This window comes from Meriones unguiculatus, chromosome 2 (genome assembly GCF_030254825.1).
Source record: "Meriones unguiculatus strain TT.TT164.6M chromosome 2, Bangor_MerUng_6.1, whole genome shotgun sequence".
NCBI classification, from domain to species: Eukaryota; Metazoa; Chordata; class Mammalia; order Rodentia; family Muridae; genus Meriones; species Meriones unguiculatus.
Window position 1 is genome coordinate 15,481,655 of NC_083350.1, and position 22,453 is coordinate 15,504,107.

Below are 22,453 nucleotides of genomic sequence, written 5' to 3' on the forward strand. Positions count from 1 at the left end.
CCTTCCAGAGTTATAAACGGAGCCATGTCCACCAGGCTAACCTGAAGTCATTGTCGGAAGAACATTCAAGCCACGTGATGCTCGGGCTGGAAGGAGGCTCTTTGGGAGGACTGGCTTGCTTGTTTCATAAATGAGTAACTGAAGATCACATAACTTGTCCAAGACTCCACAGGGAGGTAGAGATGCTGTGGTATGCAGGGTCTGGTTCTCCTGACCTCTAGCTCAGGAAGCTTCCTCTCCTGCTCTAGCAGCCATGGAGAACAATTGTCATAGCCCTCAGGGTTTAGAAAATCAATGCTGGCAAGAAATGGGTCACCGTAAATGAAAACTCCAATTGGGAAGAGGAAATCTCAAAAAGGAGAGTCTGTATTGAGCCTTTTTTCCAAGGATTTGGTTCTTGTTTTGAGAGTCTATAGCCCAGACTGGCTTGGAACTCACTAGGTAGACCAGGATGGCCTTGAACTCACAGTAATACCTCTGCCTCAGTCTCCCACATGCTGTTATTACAAGTCTCACCCATCACAGCTGACTCCAATGTTTTTATATATCATATATTTTAATCCTATTCAGCCTCCCCTATTGCCCTATTTTATCCAATCCTACTCCATCTGGACCCTTTCTATGCTATTCAGCAACTCCCTACCTATTTTCATGTCCCTCCTCCCTTATAACCCAATGAGTTTAATTAGGGTTGCTTGCATGCATATGGGTGGGGCTTGTTTGTTTTCAACTGCAGCACAGGCAACTTAACAGTGGCTACACCACTGAGGAGAGATTACTCCCTCTCCCTCAACAGCCGGTAGCTCCTCAGGGATAGATAGGGCCCCTTGAACAACAGCCCCTTCCATGCTGAAAGGCTGACAGGCTGGATGTTACACAGGTGACCGCAGCTGCTGTGTGTTCATGTATGTGCGTCGTGTCTACCAGACAGCGTCTCACAGCAATCCACGCTGTTACATTCTTCCCATCCCCTCTTTGAAGTGTCTGCTGAGGCTTGGAGAGGGGTATGATAAAGATATCCTCTTAAGATATGAGCACCCAGGAGTCGTTCTCAGCACTTTGACTACTTCTGGGTCTCTTTATTAGCTACTGCCCATTAAAAAAAAAACAACAAAACTTTTCTGACCAAGGTCGAGAGCAGCACCAGCCTATCTGCATAAGCATATATATTTAGAAGGTAGTTTGACAACATGTCCATTTAGTGACACCAACAGTAGTGGGTGCTCATCCCTTTGCCCCCAGTGTCTGTGACTTCCCCATGAGCTTTTTACCAGTCTACAGTACCAGTCAATGGATTCCTCTCTGTGGATTACCAGATAAGAAATCCCTGATTGCTCCCCTAACAGTCATGCCACTATTGTACCAGTGGGCACATCCTATCTGCCAGGTCAGTATTGTAGCACACAGGGTCCACTGATGGGTGAGACTGGGTTTAGCACTGTGAAAACTGGCTAGCAAGGAGGAAGTTTTCAAATCAAGTCCAGGCTGATTTCTCTGTGTTCTGGGTCCCACTCCTGCAGAGCAGGCTTGCCTTGAGTGTAGGAGGTGCTCAAAGGTGACACGACATGAAACCTAGGAGGATTTATATGAAATGTACGTGATGAGAAGTTGTACATTCCTGGCTCTGTGGCTGTTTCCACAGGCCTGAGTGTGTTAAGCTGTGGTTTAGACTGAGAGGACCAGGCTGACCTCCCTCACCCTCACCCTGCCCCCCCCAAAAAAAAGTATCAGTTCTAGGAATTAGGACCTAGGTTTCCAATTCCAGGAATAAGACCATAAAACCTCCCACCCAAGAAACAGCCTAGAGATAACCACAAAAATGGGAAGGGACCTCTGTTCTGGGCAGCCTTATCTTACATTCTTAACACAAGAACATAGCCCACTGACCACCTGAATGCCAGCCAGTCAGGAATTAACCCTTGTGGCTTCCCTGCCACCCACCAGTTTGGGCTGGTTTGGACCAGTTTAGAGATGCCCCCAACCCCTAATCAAGTCCTAGCTAGCCCTAGCCAATCACAGATGCACTGGTATGCTTGCTTTTGACCTGCACCAATCACAATAAAGATGATCTACCTCTCCCTGAAATACCCCTGGTTTCCTTTTCTTGTTGGTTGGTTTTCTTTTTTTTTTTAAGACTTATTTATTTGTTTGTTTGTTTGTTTGTTTGTTTATTATACAGCATTCTACTTGCCTGTCCACCTCCACACCAGTAGGAGGTACCAGATCTCAGGATAGATGGTTATGAGCCACCCTGTGATTGCTGGGAATTGAACTCAGGACCTTTGGAAGATCAGCCAGTGTTCTTAACCTCTGATCCGTCTCTCCAGCTCCCTCCCCTGAGTTTCCTATAAAAAGACCTGCGGACTTTTGTCTAAGCCACTCTGCCTGGATGGTGGCCCCAGCATGCTGGTCTTCTGCAGAATAAATGCCTTTTGTTGCTTGTATGCCACTTGAGTCTGGGGTCGTTCTTTCAGATTCTTGTGGACTCTAAACAAGACCAGGTATAAAACCTAATAAATTCAGCGAGTAGCTGTAGCCTTCAAAGACACTGAACTTTAAACCAAAACGGGCAGCCAAGATCTTCTGTCCATTTGCCCTTCAATTGTCTCTGCTGTAGTGGGTGTGTCATATCTGTCTATTACATTCGTGTAGCTAATATTGTTCTTCAGAAACATGTGGCCAGAAACTGGCATCTGCGATAAAGAAGCCTGCCAGCACTGGCATTAACCTTGGGTGAACTCTTTCCAGGCCAGAAAGACTCTACCCAGAGCCTTCCCACTTCCCAGGGCTCAAAGATCCCTGGGGCCTCAGTACCTGTGTTACCTGTTTTCTTTGCTCCCTGGGTGATTCTTGTTTAGTCCAGGGGGAAGGGAAGGAGTGTGTGCAAATCTGACCCCTGCAGGGGCATGCACAATTTGTTCTGCAGTGGAAAGGGCTCAGCCAGCTTGCAACAGGGGCCCTTTGCTAAGTGTGATATCATCTCTTCTCACGGTTTCTAAAGGCCTGAGGCAGTAGCTCTCTAACCGAAGTGTACTATCTAGTCTCATGTCAACTTGACACAAGCTGCAGTCATCAGAGAGGAAGGAATCGCAACTAAGAAAAATGCCCTGTAAGATCCAGCTGTAGGGCATTTTCTTAATTAGTGATCGATGGGGAAGGTCCAGCCCATTGTGGGTGGTGCCATCCCTGGGCTGGTGGTCCTGAGGTCTATAAGGAAGTAGGCTGAGCAAGCTATGGGGAGCAGGCCAGTAAGAAGCACCCCTCCATGGCTCCTTGCCTCCTGATTTCTGCTCTGCTTGAGTCTCTGCCCTGACTCCCTTCAATGATGAGCAACAATATGGAAGTTCAAGCCAAATAACCCTTTCCTCCCCAACTTGCTTTTTAGTCAGGGTGTTCCAGCAATAGAAACTTTTAAGATGCCAAGCGTGTATCGGAGTCATCTGGAGGGCTTGTTAAACCTCAGTGCTGGGGGATCCCCAGAGCTTCTGATTCAGCAGGTAGGGGTGGAATCACAGCGTCTCTAACCTTACCGGGAGATGTTCATGTGCTGTTCAGGATCTGCCCCTGCTACACAAGAGGGAGGAAAGAAATGTTGGCGTTGTGTGGTTTAGGGAATGGTCAAAAGGCACTGAGACAAGGAACCAGAAATGACCTCTCAGTCAAGAAAACTGATCATTGTTTTTATTGTTGTTTTGTACTCCAAAAGACCTACTACTTGCTAGGTGTTGTGCACGCCGTGCTGCTATATTGTTCCTATGTGAAGCAGTTGTGTTTAGTGTAGGACATGTGTGGGTGTGGGTGACTGGCCAATGCAGAGCTAGCTATACTAACCATACTGCTGTTTCTTGGTGCTCTGTAGGGGGCACCTGAGGCTGTCATGAGACATACTTTTTTTTTTTTTTTTTTTTTTTTTTTAAATAGGCAGAGGCAATGTGGCTCAAAGGTGGCTTCTGGGAGAAATTAATGATGCCCAGAATCTAGATGCCCAGGAGTTTGCTAGGGGACCACTGGACAGTATCCCAGAGACAGCACAGAAGAAGATGAGAGAGAAGCAAGTGTGGCCTGAGGGGAAGATCAGGTCACTGACTCCAGACAAGCAGAGGTTGATAGCAGAAGCTTGCCCTTGTGGTGAGGAGCTTGGGCTGATCTGAAGTTGAGTGAGGTTGTTGTATGTTGAAGCAGGCGAGGAAACAAAAATGGAAGAGCGTGCACCTGTGAGATCCACAGGAAACAGTCGCAGGAATCCCCGTGACAGTGACCAGGTCTCCAGGGACATGGTCTTTACATCTTGTCCTTGCATCACCCTCTGCCTCTGCTTAGTATTTCAGAATTTTCAAGATGGTGGCCACTCTGGTCCTCTTACACAAGGAAAACGAAGAGACTGAGTGTTGGGGAAGCTTTGGAGCAGCCGAGTCACAAGAGTGCAACTATGTGAGGAGTGTTGAGAGGGGACTAGGCCATCTTCCTTAGTCTAGCTGAGGTTTTGGACAGGACCCTCAGCCCATCGACTTTCCTGGCTTAGCCTTACCTAGGGTCACATTCTCCCCGTCTCTGATCTTGAGACATGAAAAGCAGCCCTAGGTTACCACATTTCCTTACCTCCTAGCTCATTTTAGTTTTGCTTTTAGCCAGGGCAGGCCCCCACAGTACTCGCATGGTACCCCAACAATGGCTCCAGTGCAGAGCAAGTAAGATGCAGTTGCAACACCACAGTTGCAAACCGCATGTGCACAAAGGAAGCTGATAAGTAGGGTGCAGTGAGCTAATAGTTGGATAGAGACAGGTGCACAAGGGCTGGGCTGTAGGTGAGTTCTCGTGTAGCTCTCCAGAGCAGAAAACAGCAGCGATAGATTTCAGCGTGGTGCTTCTTGCTCCAGTCTGGTAATGAAAATTTGATTTGTGGTTTCCTCTCAGGGCTCTTCATCACACAGTAATTGATACATCTCCAACACGTGGCTCTTGAGAAAAAAAAAAATCAATTCTGACAGGTGTCATCAGCACCCAGACTGTCTAACAAGAATCCCCACAGGCGCCACCTCCTCTGTGGCACCCTTTTGCCCATGGCTTTCCCCTGTGGCCGAATGGGTGCTCCCTTGGAAGCTGTGGGAGGGCTTCTGGAGGAGGATGCTGCGGTGACAGGAGTCACGTGGCATGGACTGATGATTCCTATCAGCATTAGTAATAGCATCAAGATTTTTAAGTCACCTTTGTCAAGGTGGCTTTCCTGCTTCAGGTCCACAGAGATTGCTGTGGTTTGCAGGAGGAGAGCAGAGGCATGTCCCAGATTGGAAGGGCTGGAAGAGTGAGAGGTAATAGACATGCCACCTGCCCATGTTTGCCCCGGGGAAGAGGCCTGATCAGAGGGCCAGGGATAGGGCCCTGACCACCTGGGACTATCAGGGGAACGTGTTGCTGAAACTGTTTGGTCAGATGTCTTCTGAAGACTTCCATTCATCTTTGGCTGGCAAAGTGTCTTTTGATTCCGTTTGCTGCTTGGCTCCAAGCAAAGGTCGCGTACTACTGTATGCTGGCACAGGAGTCTGTCTTGGGGCGTTTGGTTCTCCCTCTTGCTTGGCTTCATGCTGTTTATTGTCAGCCTGGCTCTGTGAAACAGCGTTAGGCTGTCCACTGCCTTCTTCCTCAATAATGTCAGTTGCAGAAACCTTGTCTCCTCGGGTGCTTTGTTAGGTCAGGAACCTAGGCCTCTTGTGGAACCCCCTTCCAGGCCCTCCCTTGCTTCCCACAGTAGCTGTCATGTCTAAATCTGGATTTAGTAACGGGATGTCTAAATCTCCCTCAGCTCTGAGGCAATTCCGTATCTGAACGCATCTGCTTTCTAATCCTCACCCAGCACTGCTCGTGGCCTTTCAACTCCGATTCACCCTGGAGGACTGACTGTAGCAATTGCCTCTTGTTCATGCTGTGAGCAGCGCAGGAGCTGTAGTTTCTGTGCTCAGTCCTTCCCATATCCCGAAATGCACTAGTGATTTTACTTTAGAAATGAGGGTTATATGTTAGATAATCCGTTGCTTATCATTTAAGTGCTTCAGAAAGCTAGCGCTTGTTTTCTTACAGCTCCTGTTGATTAGGGATCTGACGGCAGCCTGACTGGGTGGTTTTGGTCAGGGTCTCTTGTGAAGGTGTAGTTACATGTTGGCTACGGCTGCAGACAGCTGAAGGCTGTCTTGGGCTGAAGATGTGCTTCCAAGGTCACTCAGATGGGTGTTGGAGGGAGTTCTCTTTCCACGGCTCTCTCCATAGGGCCTTGCTAGGGCTAGAGAAGAGCAAGTAGGAATCTGTAGTGTCTTTTATGGCCCACAGTGAATATTGTCATTCCTTCTTTCTGTTCATTAGAAGTGAGTCTGTTCTGAAGGAATTGCTGGGGCTGGAGAGGTGGCTCAGCACTTACCAAACCTAAGCCCCTAAGCCTAATTCCCAGGATTCACATGGTGAACAGAGAGAAGAAACTCCTCCATGTTGTTTTTTGGAAGCCACATGTCCACCATGACAGTACGACATAAACACACACACACACACACAATCGTATAAAACATTTTAATGTGTTGAAAACATTTAAAATTTATTTTTAAATATTTATTTATTCTTCTTTTGTGTGCATGAGTGTTTGAATGTATGCATGTGTGCCTGATGCCTGCAGAGGCCAGAAGAAAGTATCAGATCTCCTGGGTCTGGCGTTATAGAGTTATGAGCTGCCACGTGGGTCCTCTTTAAGAGGTGACAGATGCTCTTAGCCACTGAACCTTGTCTGAAGCTCCTCCTTTAATACATTTTAAACCACCACATAAAGTCTCGCTCTTTGGTCTGCCCAAATGAGCAAGCAGAATAGTTGAGTCTATCCTTAGCTAAGGTCTCATTTCTCATGTGGGGCCCTCGAAGGCTTCTCAAAGAATCCCCCTGTGCCTTTGGAAAATATACTGTAGAGTTAGTCTGACAATAGTTACTGACTGGCGTGCACCCCATCTTCTAGGAGTTTGGGGACAGGGCGTCCCATGTTCTTTACTTTTGCAGATCTCACAGGTCAATGACACCCTTTATGTGTACCACCATCCTTTGGAAGGCATTGTCTGTTGACTGCATTTCTACTCTCTGTGGAAATAGGAAGAATGGTAAGCTTAAAGAAGAGTTAATTTTAATCGTTGAACAGTTTTTGGTTTCTACGAGATCATCCTGAGTGAGGTAAGCCAGAACCAGAAAGAAACGCATGACATATACTTACTTATAAGCGGATATTAGCCATATACAGGGTAACCATACTAAAATACAGACCTAAAGGACCAAACAACAAGGAGGACCCTAGGGAGGATGCTTAATTCTCATTCAGAAGGACAAATAGAATAGACACCGGAAGTGGTTGAAGAAAGAGAACAGGAAGGATGAGAGCCTACCATAGATGTCCTCTGAAAGACTCTACCCAGCAGGGGATTGAAGCAGATGCTGAGACTCAGAGCTAAACTTTGGGAGTTTTAGGGAAGAATGGGGAGATAGAAGGGCCTGGAGGCAGGAGCTCCACCAGGAGACCAACAAAGCCTTACCTACAAAATGAAGGAGATAGATATGTTCAGTGGGCCTTTATCCTTAGGCCTTTGGGAATTACCTTGGAGACATAAAAAGAAAATGCCCCCAGGAATTCTGATCCATCCAGTCTTGGGGGAGGTCTGGGTGCCCTGGCTCCTCAGCTTGACACATTGTACTTGTGAGTCATGTGATCATGGGCTAGTGACTATGAAGATGCTCTATGTTTTCATGTGTGGTGGCTCTGGATTATGAGGTTTTGGTTGTTAAAGATGTCCCATGACCTTACTGAGGGACCCGAATCTTTCTCCTGTCTAAGAAGTGCTAGTCTACGTTGTGAGTAATGACTTACGTGCTTCTAAAACAGCTCAGCCTGTAACTATATCAAGGGATGAATGTCTGCACTGGGCGATGAGTAAACCAGGCCAGTAGTTCTCAGCATGTGCAGCCTCACCTGGGATTTTGTTTTTAGTGGTGTGCATTTCCCTTTCTCCTACAGTGAGTCTGAAGCTATAATCTGACCCCTACAGGAGGTCCTGGTGCAGATAAAGTTTGAGAAGCTTGGATAAGTGTGCTTCTCAGGTTCCTGCCTATCTCAAGCTTTCCTCTGTGTAGCAGTGAATTTGAAAGCATAAATGACTGTCTTACAAACCTCAGATGGCGTATTGGGGAGAGTGGATTCATGTTCACCACAGTGGCTACGGCTTCTGCCAGAGGACTGATGCTGGGAGCTCAGCTGGGAGAGAATCTGAGAGAAAAAGCAAACAGTGTATCACTTCTCAGCATCTGTGTACCACTGCTTCCCTACAGCACATCCTTGCTGCCGCTTGCTACAGTCCAGGGAACCTGTCCAAACTCTTGTGCCTCTCTTCTTTATTAAACCATACCATGCACCTGCAGGAGTGTTCTGCGACTATGACAGAGAGAGTGAATCGTTTCCCATCCAGTTCGTGTACCCCTGGAAACTACACGATATGAACCTAGTTGAAGAAGCAAGTCTCTGTGGCACGGCTTGTAATGAAAATAAAATAAAATGCCCTCTTTTTATATCCTGGGCAATGCAGAGTTCTTGATCTGGAGGGAGTAAAATCATGAGTGTTAGAACTAGGTACAGGCTGTTGGTTTGCTGTTGCCCTCTTCCTGCAAAGTGTGTCCCCAACTTTTACTGGTCATCTTGTGCCCTTGTGGTGTGTATGGCAAACCCAGCTGGCAAAAAGCGTTAGTGGAGGAGTCCTCTATGTTTCCTCTGCTTCCCACATCAGGAGACCTTGATTGTCTAGGCAGTGAGAACCATCGAGTTGTATATTTACCTTTGATGCTCACTGATATACATTTAGTCTAAGAGCTAACACAGATAACAAAAGGATTAGATGGAAATGACTTATGTGGAACTTAAAGATTGACCTGTACGTGAAATACTAAATAGTGACATAAAACACAAGCATTGACCACATAAACTACAAACATCAATAGCTTCATCCTATACTCCCCTCTCCAAGGAGCTGTTGGTACCCACAGCCTTGTACCACTGAAGAGGATGTCTTTGTCTCTCCTGTAAAAATCTTTGTTTTCCATTTCTGGTCTTGTGTTTGAGTGATTAGAGAGAGGGGGTAAGGAATGAGGAAGGAAGAAGAAGAAGCGGAGGAGGAGAGGAGGGGCAGGGGTAGAGGATAATATGTTCTAATTCCTAATTATGCTTTATATCTATCCAGTGTGCTTAGATTCCTGGTACATAGGAACCATTAAAAATAATACAGATGCTTGGAAGCAGCCCCAGACATTCTGATCTGCCAGCATTATATTTCACAGGTCCAGCTAGACCAGTATTCTTTTTAACAATTTTTTTTTTTACAATTTATTCATTATATCCCGATCGAAGCTCCTTCCCTCAACTCTCTCCAATCTCAATCCCCTCTTTCTTCCTCCATCCCCTTCCTCCTAGTCCACTGAAAGGGGCAGTTCTTCACTATTGTCTTCTGCCCATAGCTTGTTAAGTCTCATCAGGACTGCCTGGATCCTCTCCCTCCATGGCCTGGCAAGGCTGCATCATCACGGGTGAGTCAACTGAGTTCATGATAGAGGCAGCCACTGCTCCCCTCACTCGGAGATCCACATGGAGACTGAGCTGCCAGTCAGCCACATCTGAGCAGGGAGTCTAGGTCCTCTCCATGCCTGGTCCTCCATTGGTGCATCAGTCTCTGCAGGACCCCCTGGGCTCAGATCTTTTAGTTTTGTTGGTCTCCCTCTATAGCAGGCTTCCATCCTGTTCCCTCTCTTTCACCACTTCTGGTGTCTATCCTGTTTGCATTCTGAATGAGATTTAAGCATCCTCTGTAGGGTCTTCCTTAGTGTTTAGCTTCTTTGTAGATGGCTGTCCTGTATTATATGGCTAATATCCACTTATAAGTGAGTATATTCCATGCCTGTCTTTCTGTTTCTGGGTTACCTCAGTCTGGATGATCTCTTTTAGTTCCATCCATTTGCCTGCAAATTTCATAATTTACTTGTTTTTAATAGCTGAGTAGTGTTCCATTGTGTCCACAATTTCTGTATCCATTCCTCTGTTGAGGGACATCTGGGTTGTTTCCAGATTCTGTCTATTACAAATAAAGCTGCTATGAGCATAGTTGAGCAAATATCCTTATTGAATGTTGGGGCATCTTTTGGGTATATGCCCAGGAGTAGTAGTATAGCTGGATCTTGAGGTAGTGCTATTCCCAATTTTCTGGGAAAGCGCCAGATTGATTTCCAAAGTGGTTGTACAAGGTTACATTCCCACCAGTGATTGAGCAGGGTTCCCCTTTCTCCACATCCTCTCCAGCATGTGTTGCCGCTTGAGTTTTTGATCTTAGCCATTCTGATAGGTGTAAGATGGAATCTCAGAGTTGTTTTGATTTGCATTTCCCTGATAAGTAAGGATGTTGAACATTTATTTCTTTAAATGCTTTTCTGCCATTCTATATTCCTCTGTTAAGAATTCTCTGCTTAGCTCTGTACCCCATTTTTAACTTGGATTGTTTCGTTTGTTGATGTCTAGCTTCTTGAGTTTTTTATATACTCTGGATACTAGACAAGTATTTTTTTAAAGCTCCCAGGTTGATTCTGGTTGCAGTTTGGGCTGCGGAGGACTGGCTTAGAGCTTTCATCAGTTACATTTCCCTGGCCCTTGACATTGTTGCCCCTGTTTCCTACTATACAGATTTCTCCAAAGCTCACCCTCAAAGAAATGTTCTGCCTTCCAGGAGGCACTCTGCTGGGATGAGAAGGGTCCTTCCCTCCCTACACACCTTCTTGTGCCCTTTTTGGTACTCTTTCCTTGCTCTGTGTGATAACAGGGGGAGTTGTGTGTTGACATCTCTGGACCTTGCTACTCAGCGAGTCAAATGCTGCCTTGAAGTTGCCCATGGTGTGCAGAAATCAGACCCTCCCCTTGCCTGTGTCTTCCCTTAGACACTGTCCTGAGGACCGCTTTGTATCATCGTCCATGTAGATACAGGTTCTGTCTTTTCAACAAGGGGCTCACTGACTGGGTGGAAGCATCTCAGAAGTGGCCCAGATCAGGAATGTAAAACATGTTGATGGTCCCTGCCGTGCAGCGACAGGAAAACCCATACCCATCCAGTCATAACTTGCAGAGGCCTTTATCGTATTTGTGTTCCAAGAGCTTTTTGAGATTTTAATTTGTGGCTTTAAAACACAGCTAGAAAACATTTTGGAGCAATCTTTCTGATCAATATTGGTTTGTCAGAGCTGCCAGGCTTGATTTGATCAGGTTAGCTTAAAGACAACCTATGGGAATTATGAATGGCACAAATTATCTCTAGTTAACAGCCCTGTAAGAAACATAAGAGTCAGGGTTTTAAACGGAAGTTATGTCCTTCCATCTGAGGAGCGTGGAAGCACCTGAAAATTCTTGGTGCTGAGGGGGTGAGAGCTGTTTATATGCCTGGTTCTCCTGGCTGAGAGCTGCATCTGGGCAGATAGGTTATTTGAACTTCAGGGTCCCCCTCTGTGAATACGGGGCAATAATTAGACAGCTGTCCTGAGGATGGAGTCAGAGGACGCTTGTCAACCACGAGTTACTTGGTAAGCCTGTTAGTGGGCCTCAGGTTTTGGATACTTTCATTTCCTTTCTCCTTCCATGATCTACATAAAGGAGGAAAGGGATTCTTTCTCCCACAGACCCAGGGGAAATGCTCAAAATGTTCCCTCTCCAGGCAAGGACCTCCATATATTCCTGAGGAAACATCATCCTGTAGTTATTTCTTAGGATTTCCCGGATTCTGATTTGCGGACCATTGCCATCTGGTGGCAATACCCTCAAATTGCAGGGTGTTTCCGAGGACAAATCTTTTTAAAAAAGATTTTTCTGTATGAAAAAAAAAAAAAAAGAAAAAAAGAAAAGAAATGACAGCTGGTCAAAGGAGAGCATTATATTTTTCAAAGTGTGCTTATATCTTCTGCCCTGTCCACCACCGTGAGAAGCCTAAAGATAGGGTAAATACAAATGAGAAAGAGGCAAAAGAGATCTGTGGTGTGAATGTGTCCCTCAGAATTCCTGTGTTCGTAGCTGTGTGTGGTGGCCCATGCCTTTAGTCCTAGCACTCACAAGGCAGAAGCAGCCAGTTCTCTGAGTTCGAGGCCAGCCTACTCTATGTAGAGAGTTACAAGCCAACCAAAATTTGAAAGAGAGCAAAAAGTGGTAAATGGGAGGGTTTTGTGAGAGGGAAGGGAAGGGGGGAAATGATTAAATTATGTTATAACCTCAAGAAAAAGAAATCCTGTGCTGAAATCTGGTCCCCAGTAGGATGGTGTTGAGAGTTATTTCCTTTGTAATGGAAGTCCTGAGGGCTTTGCATTCAGCAGTGTGATCAAAGGCCTTGTGAAAGAGTTCTGAAGGGGTTTCACACCTTTTCTGCTATGTTGGTGACAGCTTAGAAGACAGATGCCACATTTTCCAACACCTTGATCTCTTCCCAGCCTTCAGAACTCGAAGCCTACATTTCCGTCACTCATGATCCATTTAGTTCCCAGTGCTGGGGTCAGGTCCAGGCCCTTGAGCATGCTCGGCAAGCCCTCCAGCACTGGTGAGGTCTGTGCTACAGCCTGAACAGCAGCTGAGTGCACTCTTGTCGTCACTGCACAAGACGACAAGAGTGCAGTGGATAAGTAACTGGATAAGAGGTTAACCTATGGTTCGAGAGGAAAGGTTTTCTGTGGTTCATCAGCCTTTCTAAGAGGCCTTTGTATATATGGTGAACTCACTTGAGTTATTTACTGCTGTGTCCTGCAGTTTCTATTTTAATTTCTAGTATTCCTTTCTAGATGCTTTCTTCTTTAGTTTTGGGCATTCCAGTCCAGGATCAACGGATCCCATTGTTTTGATTCCATGGCAGGACAGCACATCAAGGTGGAAGCAAACAGCGTCTATGGCCTCGATGCCAAAGAGAAGAGAAAGGGTAAGGGCCGGGATCCTACTGTATTTTTTAAGCTATGTCTCCCATGATTAAGAGACTTCCCAGCAGGCCCCGCTTCTTATGTAGCACCATACTGGAAATTCAGCCTTTGACACATGGACCTTTGCAGGGCATTCAAGAGCTGAACTATAGTAAGTGCCTTGTCCAAAATTTGGAAGGGAGAGTAAAAGCTGGAGTATGGCCTGCTAGGCCTCTCCAGGTAGGTGAAACTCACAATGAAGGCAGGTAGAGGATTAGCAGGTGAGGCAGGAGCGGGGAGCACATAGCCTACATAACTTCCCAAAGCTCCAGCTAGGTGAATTCAGCTACATGATGCACAGAATTGGGACTCTGTCTAGATAGTGCATGACATCATTCATATCAGTCTTTTTAAGTGAAATGAGGACTGCTATGTTAGTTATTTACTCCCGTGTATCTTAAAATAACAGTGATTTATTATTTCTCATACTTTTGCGATTTGGGCTATGCATGACTGGGTGGTTCTCCCTGTGCTATCACATCTGGTTATATTTGGCTGCTCTTGGCCGCTGGCTGGTTTGGATAGGGTCTTGCTCTCATCAGAGATGTGCAGGCTCATTTTTTTTGTGACCAGTCTATGTCTAGCTTAAGCTTTTTTCACAGCAAAGTGGTCTCAAGGTGGCTGGCCATCCTGTATAGAGGCTGGCTTCTGTTCATTCTCTTAAGACACACCTGGCGTCAAAGTACCATAATAAGCATCATTTCTACTACCTGGATTTATAGGGAGAAGAAATAAGGCCCTCCTCTTGGTGGGATGGGCAGCATGTTCACACAGTGGTGGGAGGGGCTCCCTGACAGCCCTATTAGGAGTCTGCCTACCATGGTCACAGCCCACGGCTGCTCATCAAGACAACGTTTCCTAGCATGTACCGTCCATAGTCACAAAGCAGAGTAAATCCATCAAGTGTGCACAAAGCATTAACAACCCCAGGAACAGCAGCCTTAATTCAAGGCTAAAATAGTGAAATGGTCCTGAACACAGCTCTGGCTTTTGACAGTCTATGTCTACACTTGGGCCCCTATTAGAGGCTGTTCTTAGCCTCAGAAATCATGGTTTTAGGATTAAAGCTTTCTTACTGTATTTAATCCAAACTCAGTTCTAATGGGTATTTTTGGTACACAAAAATTAGAAAAAAAATGACACTAGATGGCTCATTGATAAAGTACTTGCCTTGCAAGCAATCCCCAGAACCCATGGGCACACATTTACAATTTCAGAGCTGGAGGTGAAAGCCAGAGAGATCACTGGCCAGCCAGAGCAGCCCACTAGGTGAGTTCCGTGTCATCAAGAGACCCTGTGTGTGTTAAAAACAAATAAACAAAGCAACAAACAAACAACAACAAACAACCAAAACACCAAAAGTTGGACACAGGCAGGTGTGTTCAGAGCCTTTGGTCATATTTATACTTCTCTAATTGCTGGGGCTATTGCATGGTTCTCTTATTCAGTTTCCATTCATCCATTCAACCACAACCTTACTCCCTGAGAAAGCTTTGTTTGCTCCTGTTTGCCTTGAGAACTGTGTAGAAGACTTCAAATTGCAATTAACGGAGCATTCACAGCTGGAGCCTCTCATTCTGTGTGGTTATCTGCTTACCTGTGGAATCACCCTGATACAGTGGTGGCTTGCTCTTCAGAAAGGCAAGGAGGAAGCTTACCTATGAGGTCAGGCGCTATCACAGAGTACGGGCAGATGTACCTGACTGAGATTTGGATGGCCAGGATGGCAAGGAAAGTGGGAAACTTCTATGCACCTGCAGAGCCAAAATCGGCATATGTCATCAGAATCTGAGGTATCAGTGGTGTAAGCCCAAAGGTCCAAAAGGTACTGCAGCTTCTCTGTCTTTGTGAGATCTTCCGTGGCACCTTTGTTAAGCTCAGCAAGGCTTTGATTAACATGCCGAGGATTGTGGAACCGCATATTGTGTGGGGGTACCCCAACCTGAGGTCTGTAAACGAGCGAATGTACAAGAGAGGTTATGGCAAAATCAATAAGCAGCAAGTTGCTTTGACAGATAATTCCTTGATTGCTGGATCTCTTGGTAAATTCTGTATCATCTGCATGGAGGACCTAATTCATGAGCTCTGTATAGTTGGCAAACACTTCAAGGAAGCAAATAACTTCCTTCGGCCATTCAAACTGTCTCTTCCATGAGGTGGAATGAAGAAAAATGCACTCACTTTGTGGAAGGTGGAGATGCTGGCAACAGGGGAGACCAGAAAAACAGGCTTATTAGATGGATGAACTAAGGTGTGGGCCATGGCATTTTTGTAATCTGGTCAGTCACAGCTTAGCAAAACAAACAAACCTTTCAGATGTGTTATTATTCTTTTCCCACCACACTCAACTTTCACCGTGGAATTTAATATTCCATAAGATAGCATTCAATATGATTACTCTCTTTCGGACAGCTGAAGTTCAGGGATGCTAAGAACTTGATCAAGGAGCAGAAAGACCAGACCTTGGTCCTCTTTCACTGTGCTATCCTCTTCCAAGGTATGAAGCCTTGCTGGTTTTAGCCTGTTGAGGGAGTCCAATGAGATATGTCCTTACCCAATCTGGGTAGTGATGTCTCCATTGGAGGAAGATTTAAGCCCTTGAAGGATGGGTCTGCCTTAGTTACTTTTCTATTACTCTGATGAGACATAATAACCAAGGCAACTTATAGAAGAAACAGTTTATTGGGACTTACAACTTCAAAGGGTGAGTTCATGCCCATCATGGCAGGGAACATGGTGGCAGGCAGGCATGATGATGGAGCAGTAGCTGAGAACTTACATCTTATTCATAAGCACAGAACAGAGGGGGGAAAAAAGCTACCAGAAATGGTGTGAGCTTCTGAAACCTCAGAGCCCACCCCCAGTTACACACATACTCCAATCAGGCCAGACCTCCTTGTTCTTCCCAAACAGTTCCACCAACTGAAGACCAAGTATTTAAACATATGAGCCTATGAAGACCATTCTCTTTCAAACCACTACAGTCATGTAGGAGAGGAATCAGCAGAGCACTTCAATATCAGTCCTTCCGGATCAGAACTGGACAGGAATGGATGGTTCCAGGCCCCACTGGTATCCTCGTGGACCTGTGAGTCCAGTACAGAACATCTCACATGAGTTAATGGGGAAACTTTCTCAACAGCAACTAATGGGCCTTCCTGCTGGGATGAAATTAGAACTGAGAGGTAAACACAGATATATCAGTGGAGAGGAACAACAATGTTATACCATATGGGAAAAGCTGAACATGGATTAATGATTCATTTGCCAACAGAGCTGGTCAAAGCTCTATTGAGAACTATGCAGAAACTGGGGGACAGCGTGTTCTGCTTGCCAGGGACTTATTCATGGCCCTTGGATTTGAGCTACAGGGCTGTCTAGAATGCAGCACTGAGCACATCATTGGAAGTCAGGACAGGTGTGGTAAGATGGCTGGGGACAAAGCCTGTGACAGTGCAGAGCTGGGTTGCTTTGGAGCATGCCATGTTGTTAGTTCATTTGTCCTGCCTAGCCAGGAGGCAGCTGCATGGATTGAGCCTTGTGTTTGTTGAGTGTATTTCTGGTCTACAAAGCTTTGTGTGCACAGTTGTCTGCTGGGGGCATTTGTTTGATGTGTCCAAAGCTGAAGCACAGGTAAACATCAGCACCACTCTTTCACTATTTTTTTTCCTCTTTCAGAGGAAGAAAGAGGCTCAGCAAGATGAAGTGAGCCATCCCGGTCACATATTGGTGACGGAGGCATGTGGCTCAAGGCTAGTGCTTTTGATTGCTCATCCCCCCCAAGCTCACTCCTGAACCTCAAGGGGCTTTTCTCCCATGTAAAAAAGATTGCAGGTCCAGCAGTGCTTATAATAAACAACTCTTAATGCTGGGAAGATCCTCTTCTGTGAAGGGAAACAAGTGTGAACCTGGACTGCTATGACCGTTACAAATACAGCCACCTTGTATGTAGTGGGCACAGTTTTAATGACCAGAAAGGCCAAGGAGGCCTGAGAGGTTAATTAAGCGGCTCATTTTCAAGTGGAGCAAAGTGTTAGAAGGCAGTTAGAGGAGTGGAGAATCCAGAACTATCCCCTTACCTACACAGGGGAAAGACAGAAGCAGCATGTTTTGAAGGTTTGCAGCCTCTGCTTGTCATGAATAGGAAATGAGCTCGGAGGGAGTCTAGAGGTTCATGAGTTACGGGAGATAAAACATAAAGCTCAGAGCAGGTTCAAAGATGTACCAGCTGACTGTTGGGGACTTGTGTTTGCTTACTCCTTGGCAAGGACTACTTGAGGGGCCTGACAGTTCAGACAAACAGAAATTGAAGACGTGGAGAGCCAGACAAGAAATATCAGTATGGGCATGAGAACAATATCCACTCTCTTTGAGGCTGGATGAGGGCATTCCCACTCACCGTGTTCTTTGATAGATCTCAGTAAAAGAATCCAAGATATTGGCCCTTAGAACAATAGGTGTAGCTAACTCCTGTCATTAGCAAACTGATCAAAAGCACCCTTAGGGTCTTTTTCTGTCAAGCTGTGTGACTGAAGGCATACACTGATTTATGTTTCTTCCATCATTACAGCCTTTTGCTTCTGTGCAGTGGTGAGGGGATGTATTAATAGGATAAAGTGAGAATATCGATGGGCAGAAGGAAAAAGGCCACTGTGTCTCTTACTTTGTTCATAAGTATCAAGGGCGTGGACCTAGAATCATTGTATAAGGGAGGGAGATGTAGAAGGACGGTGCCCAGCTGTTCAGCTCTCTTTCCTGCTACTTCTAAATAGAAGGTGCTTCAGACACATTATGGTGGTTGCAGAGCAAAACTTGACAAGATTGGTATAATGTGTCTGAACCTTTGACCTCTCTATTCAGAACCCCCACTATGTACCTGACTGTCGTGGGCCTTTAGTAACTACTGCCATTCATCCAATATGCTTCGTAGCCGTATTTCACAGAGGATGAAATGGAGACATGGGAATGTTATGGGACTTGCCCAAGGTCAGACTAGCGGTGACACATGGGATTAGAACTCAGGTGACCTCTTCCCACAGTCTGTGTGTGTACTTTGCCAACAGCTTTGTGTCCCTCCCTGATGAGGTGTTTTTTCCCCTCTCATTTTACACCATCAACATTTTGGAATTTTCTGCTCCAGAATCTTTCAGGGCATGATACTTCAAGTATTTCAGACGAGCCATTGTGTCTTCCCTTCATCATTATGCAGGCTGGCGACCCTTAATTCCCCCAGATATCTCTCTCCTGGCATGGATTCCATCCCTGCTGGCTCCATGCCAGCTTTTCCGAAGCCCTGGTGGAAAACACAGATTCACGTTCAGCTCCTTCTGGTGAAAACAGAGCTTCCATGGATATTACCCGTATACACTTGGCCAGATTCTGCTCAGTCTGTCTGAACAGGGTGTTCTTCATTTGTGGTGTGAAACTAATTCGAACCTCCCTGGGTCATCCATCATGAGAGAAGTATACATTTTGACCACAATGAGGTGTCATTCAGAGTCACTAGAGTATCTGTAACCAGAAAGACTGGCCTATACCAAAGCTAGCAAGGGTTTAGAAGCTGAAAACATCCTGCAGTTCGGTCAGGAGTATAAAGTAATGCAGGCATCTTAGGGAACGCTTGGCAATTTGTATACTTAATCGGGTCTAGCTTCAGCTCGGCTAAAGAGGAGTGTATAAGAGGAGTGAAGACGCATTCCATTGAGACTGACTGAAAAATGTTTCTTGCAGCTTAGTCCCCAATTAAAGTCAACTCAAGGACATGCGGGTAGGGAGTGACTAAACAAACAGAGGTATGATGTGGAAAGAAGAATAACTGTCATTGGTGAGAAATACCCATGCGTGTAATAAAGTCTCGAAAACAGTGTTAAAGCAATCCAGGAGAAACACCACCTTCTAAATGTTCTACAAGAATAGAAAACAGGACTACTTGGTGACAGAGAGGCTTTGATGAGGGTGGGTGAGACAGACTGAAGGAGGGCATCAGGAGGCATGCTAGGGAATGGAAATACTTTGTTTACTTTTTGTGCTTATTATGGCTTTTGGTTCTTGGAGATAGGATATTACTATGTAGCCCAAGCTGGCCCTAAACTTGGGGCAGTCCTCCTGCCTCTGCCTTCTGAGTGAAATTATTGGTGTGTGTCCCCACAGGCAGCAAGCATTATTTTATTGCTTAGTAATCGTGGTGATAGCCCTACAGGTGGGTGGAACATTCAGAACTTATTAAATCACTTAACGATGGTATAAATTCCACCTAGATGTTAAGAAGCATTGTGGATAGTAGCACCCGAAGTTGAAGATGCTATGATTTATTCTAAATAGTACCAAGGGCGGTTATTCTCACAACATGCCTGTCTCTGTCTTAAAGTGGCCTGCAATTGTTCTGAACAGCTTCATCTCACTCTTGCCGTCTGTTGAAGTCCTAGCTAATGGTGGCTGGGTGTCTTTTCTTAGCTGTGAATTGCTTCAAAGAAGTGCTCCTTGGGGAAACACCTCCTTTTTATTCAAGAGGCCTATGTGCAGCTCTGGAAGGAGAGAATGGAACTTGGATAAACAAAATTGGTGTTTGTCAATCAAATAGGACTGAATGCCCAGAACCTTCCTGGAGCTTAATAATACTTGTTCACCAGCTTATCTCTTACAACACCTATGTGAGCTCAGGTGTTTCTGTCACCCCCATGAGTGAACTTTGAGGCCCAGCGAGGCTAATGACTTGTTCAGCATTGAATTACCAATGGAGCTGGATTCAAATCCAGACAGGCCCAAGGGTGGAATATCTGTCTTAACTTGGTGGTATACTATGCCTGGCTCATGCTTATCTTCTGTTGGTGCTTTGGTTTTAATTGCCCTGGGATCTGGCCTGTTTCCGGTTAACCCTCTCATAATAGTTCAGCCCCAGCTCATCTTCCAAGAAGCATCACAGGCAGGGCGTTTATTTCTTCCTGGGGCTCCAGTTCATGAAGGTGTATAGACGAGCTCTCCCAAGCTCTGTTGCCCCCATTCAGAGCTCAGCCCTCACCATTCTTTCCATACACCCAAGAACAATGAACTCAAATGGACGGCCCGCTAGCCACCAGGCACACATTGCTCTCCTAAAAGCTCTACATCACTATTGTGAACCCAGCTTGGGGAGACAGTGCTCAGTAGCAGTTTGTGCCTGAAAGATCAACTAGAAAGTGATAGGAGACTCATTGCAAACCTGTTTAGATCCTTTGTCTAAACCAGGGGCTCTCAACATTCCTAATACTGCGTCCCTCTTTTGGCTTGTCAAGACAGGGTTTCTCTATGCAGCCTTGGCTGTCCTGGACTTGCTGTGCGGAGATTAAAGGCGCCACCACGCCCGGTTGCTGTAACTCTTTAATACAGTTCCTTATGCTGTGGATAAATTTTCCCACATGCCTTTCCCTTTCTTAGGCTGACGTTGAACTCTACTGTGTTCGGCTTTCACCATGCTGGTCACTGATGTCCTCACCCTGTTTCATGATCCAGTCTGGTGTTCAGCATTTCTCTCATTTGCCTCAGGACCCTTTCAATCACGACAGTTTCTTAACATCTCTCGTGTTCTCAGGAAACTGACAGGTCTTAATTCTTAGCCAGATCCCCCACCCCTGAAGTCTTGCAGTTAGACTGTGATTAGTGGGTTTGTAAGACCTTGACCCAGGTGTCCTGTCCTATTTCAAGGGACACATCCACATGACTGGTAATGCTGACTCTGAGCCCTTGATTGGTCATACACCGCCCCCTAACTCTCCATTGACTATTCTTACCCTTCTCTGTTCTTTAAGTGCATGTCCCTCAGCCCAGGACACTGCAAATTTCCTAGAGCAGAAACTATTATTTAGGTGAATATATTTTGAACAGAATGAATAATCACCCTGTCTACCACAAAGACCACTCAGCCTCACGCGGTACTTAACTTTTGCTTTGTTCTCTAAGAGTATTAGTTAATTAATCCTGAGGAGAAATTATACAGAATCTTGCTAATTCTTGCTTTACTGATCTGTAAGGAGAACAGTTTTCAAAAGAGCCCATCAGTCTTTACTTGCCTTCTAAACTGAGATTTATAGAACTAAATTCAGCAGTATACGCTTACCCTGCTGAGTCCTGTCTTTGGTTGTATTTCTAACTTATCTACAGAGACCCAGCTCAAATGGCTTCACCCAGACATATTTCACCTTGTGTTTTCTGCCTGCCTGTGGAGCACTATCCTAAGTCATTTAAGGAGATGTTTGTGAAAGTAGCCTTGGATTTTAATCCGTTTATTGTATTAAAGCCTCTAAATGGAGCACTTTCCTCTAAGGGGTGCAAAGCCGATTATGATATATAATTAAGTAATATCTGTATTTTCAAATCATGGAGTCTCCTTGGGGGTTGCTTTCCAGTATAGCAGAGTTGGTTTAGGTGAGACTGTCTTGAATTATGAAGAACACACTGTATTTGGGACAGTTTGTACCTTCTCCCTCTTTCCCCCAGCTGTGGTTTGAGAATAGTTGCATCCCATGGAAGGTTGCATGCTGCGTTTACAGCAGCCATTTTTGGTCCTCTGTGTAATAAACTCTTGATTTGCTCAGGTGCCTTTCCCCCTCCCCAGCCAGGCATCTTAGGGGAGACTGGTCCCCATCCCAACACAGACTCAGAGCTGGATCCAGTTAGTCATGAACACCAGACCATGATGACTGGAAGAAGGCACACATGACCCCAAAGAGGCCTTGAGAAGGGCTTGCTTGAGGCTTGTGGGAAAGGTTTCCCTCATCATAAGAAACAGAGACAAAGTGGTTGCTCTGACTGGGACACCATCATGCCTGCTTGTGTGATTCCAAGTGTGTGGAAGCAACTAACGTACCGGTTAGATTTCATCTATGTCCTACTTGAACCTATCTCCTGCTTCTCCTCTGAGCCAGAGCTGTGGAGCGTTGCAGAACACCTGGCAGGCTGGCTGGGACAGACAGGTCTGCCCTTGTTGTGTTCTCCAAGGGTCTGACGGGACAGAAGGTTATTGACGTCCTCAGAGCTCAGCCTTCTCTTCAGCCCTCTGTTCCTCGGAGTGAAAGCTTCACCAGGGACCCTGAGCCACCAAAGCACAGTGCTAAGAAACACGCCCCTCCCTTCTATTTCTGCTGCCACCCCCAAAAGGGACCCTGTGCTAGGCAGCTTCGGCCCAGCTTCTTACCATCATTCTTCTTTCTTTCTACTTCTTCTTAGATACCTCACGCACATGTATTCTCCTGGTTCCTGCAGAAACCACGCCTCTTCCCAGACCGCCCCCCTGTCTGTCACTTCCATGCCAGATCCATCTGGTCAGTCTTTCCGCCTTTCTGCGTCAGTCTGCACTTGCAGCATGGTTACAATAGACTCTCTTTGTGGCCTGTGATGGGGGAACGAGTTTGTCTGGCAACTAGGCTAGTCAATCGTCATTCCCTTTACC

At 45.8% G+C, this 22,453-nt stretch overlaps 1 protein-coding gene and 1 pseudogene across 5 annotated transcripts in view; both read left to right on the top strand.

The window, feature by feature from the left end:
• Positions 1 to 22,453, top strand: part of Mapk4 (mitogen-activated protein kinase 4) — a 125,236-nt gene that overhangs the window by 15,241 nt on the left and 87,542 nt on the right. The gene's annotated exons all lie outside the window — the stretch shown is intronic.
• LOC110550710 (large ribosomal subunit protein uL30-like) lies at positions 12,923 to 15,279 on the top strand (annotated as a pseudogene).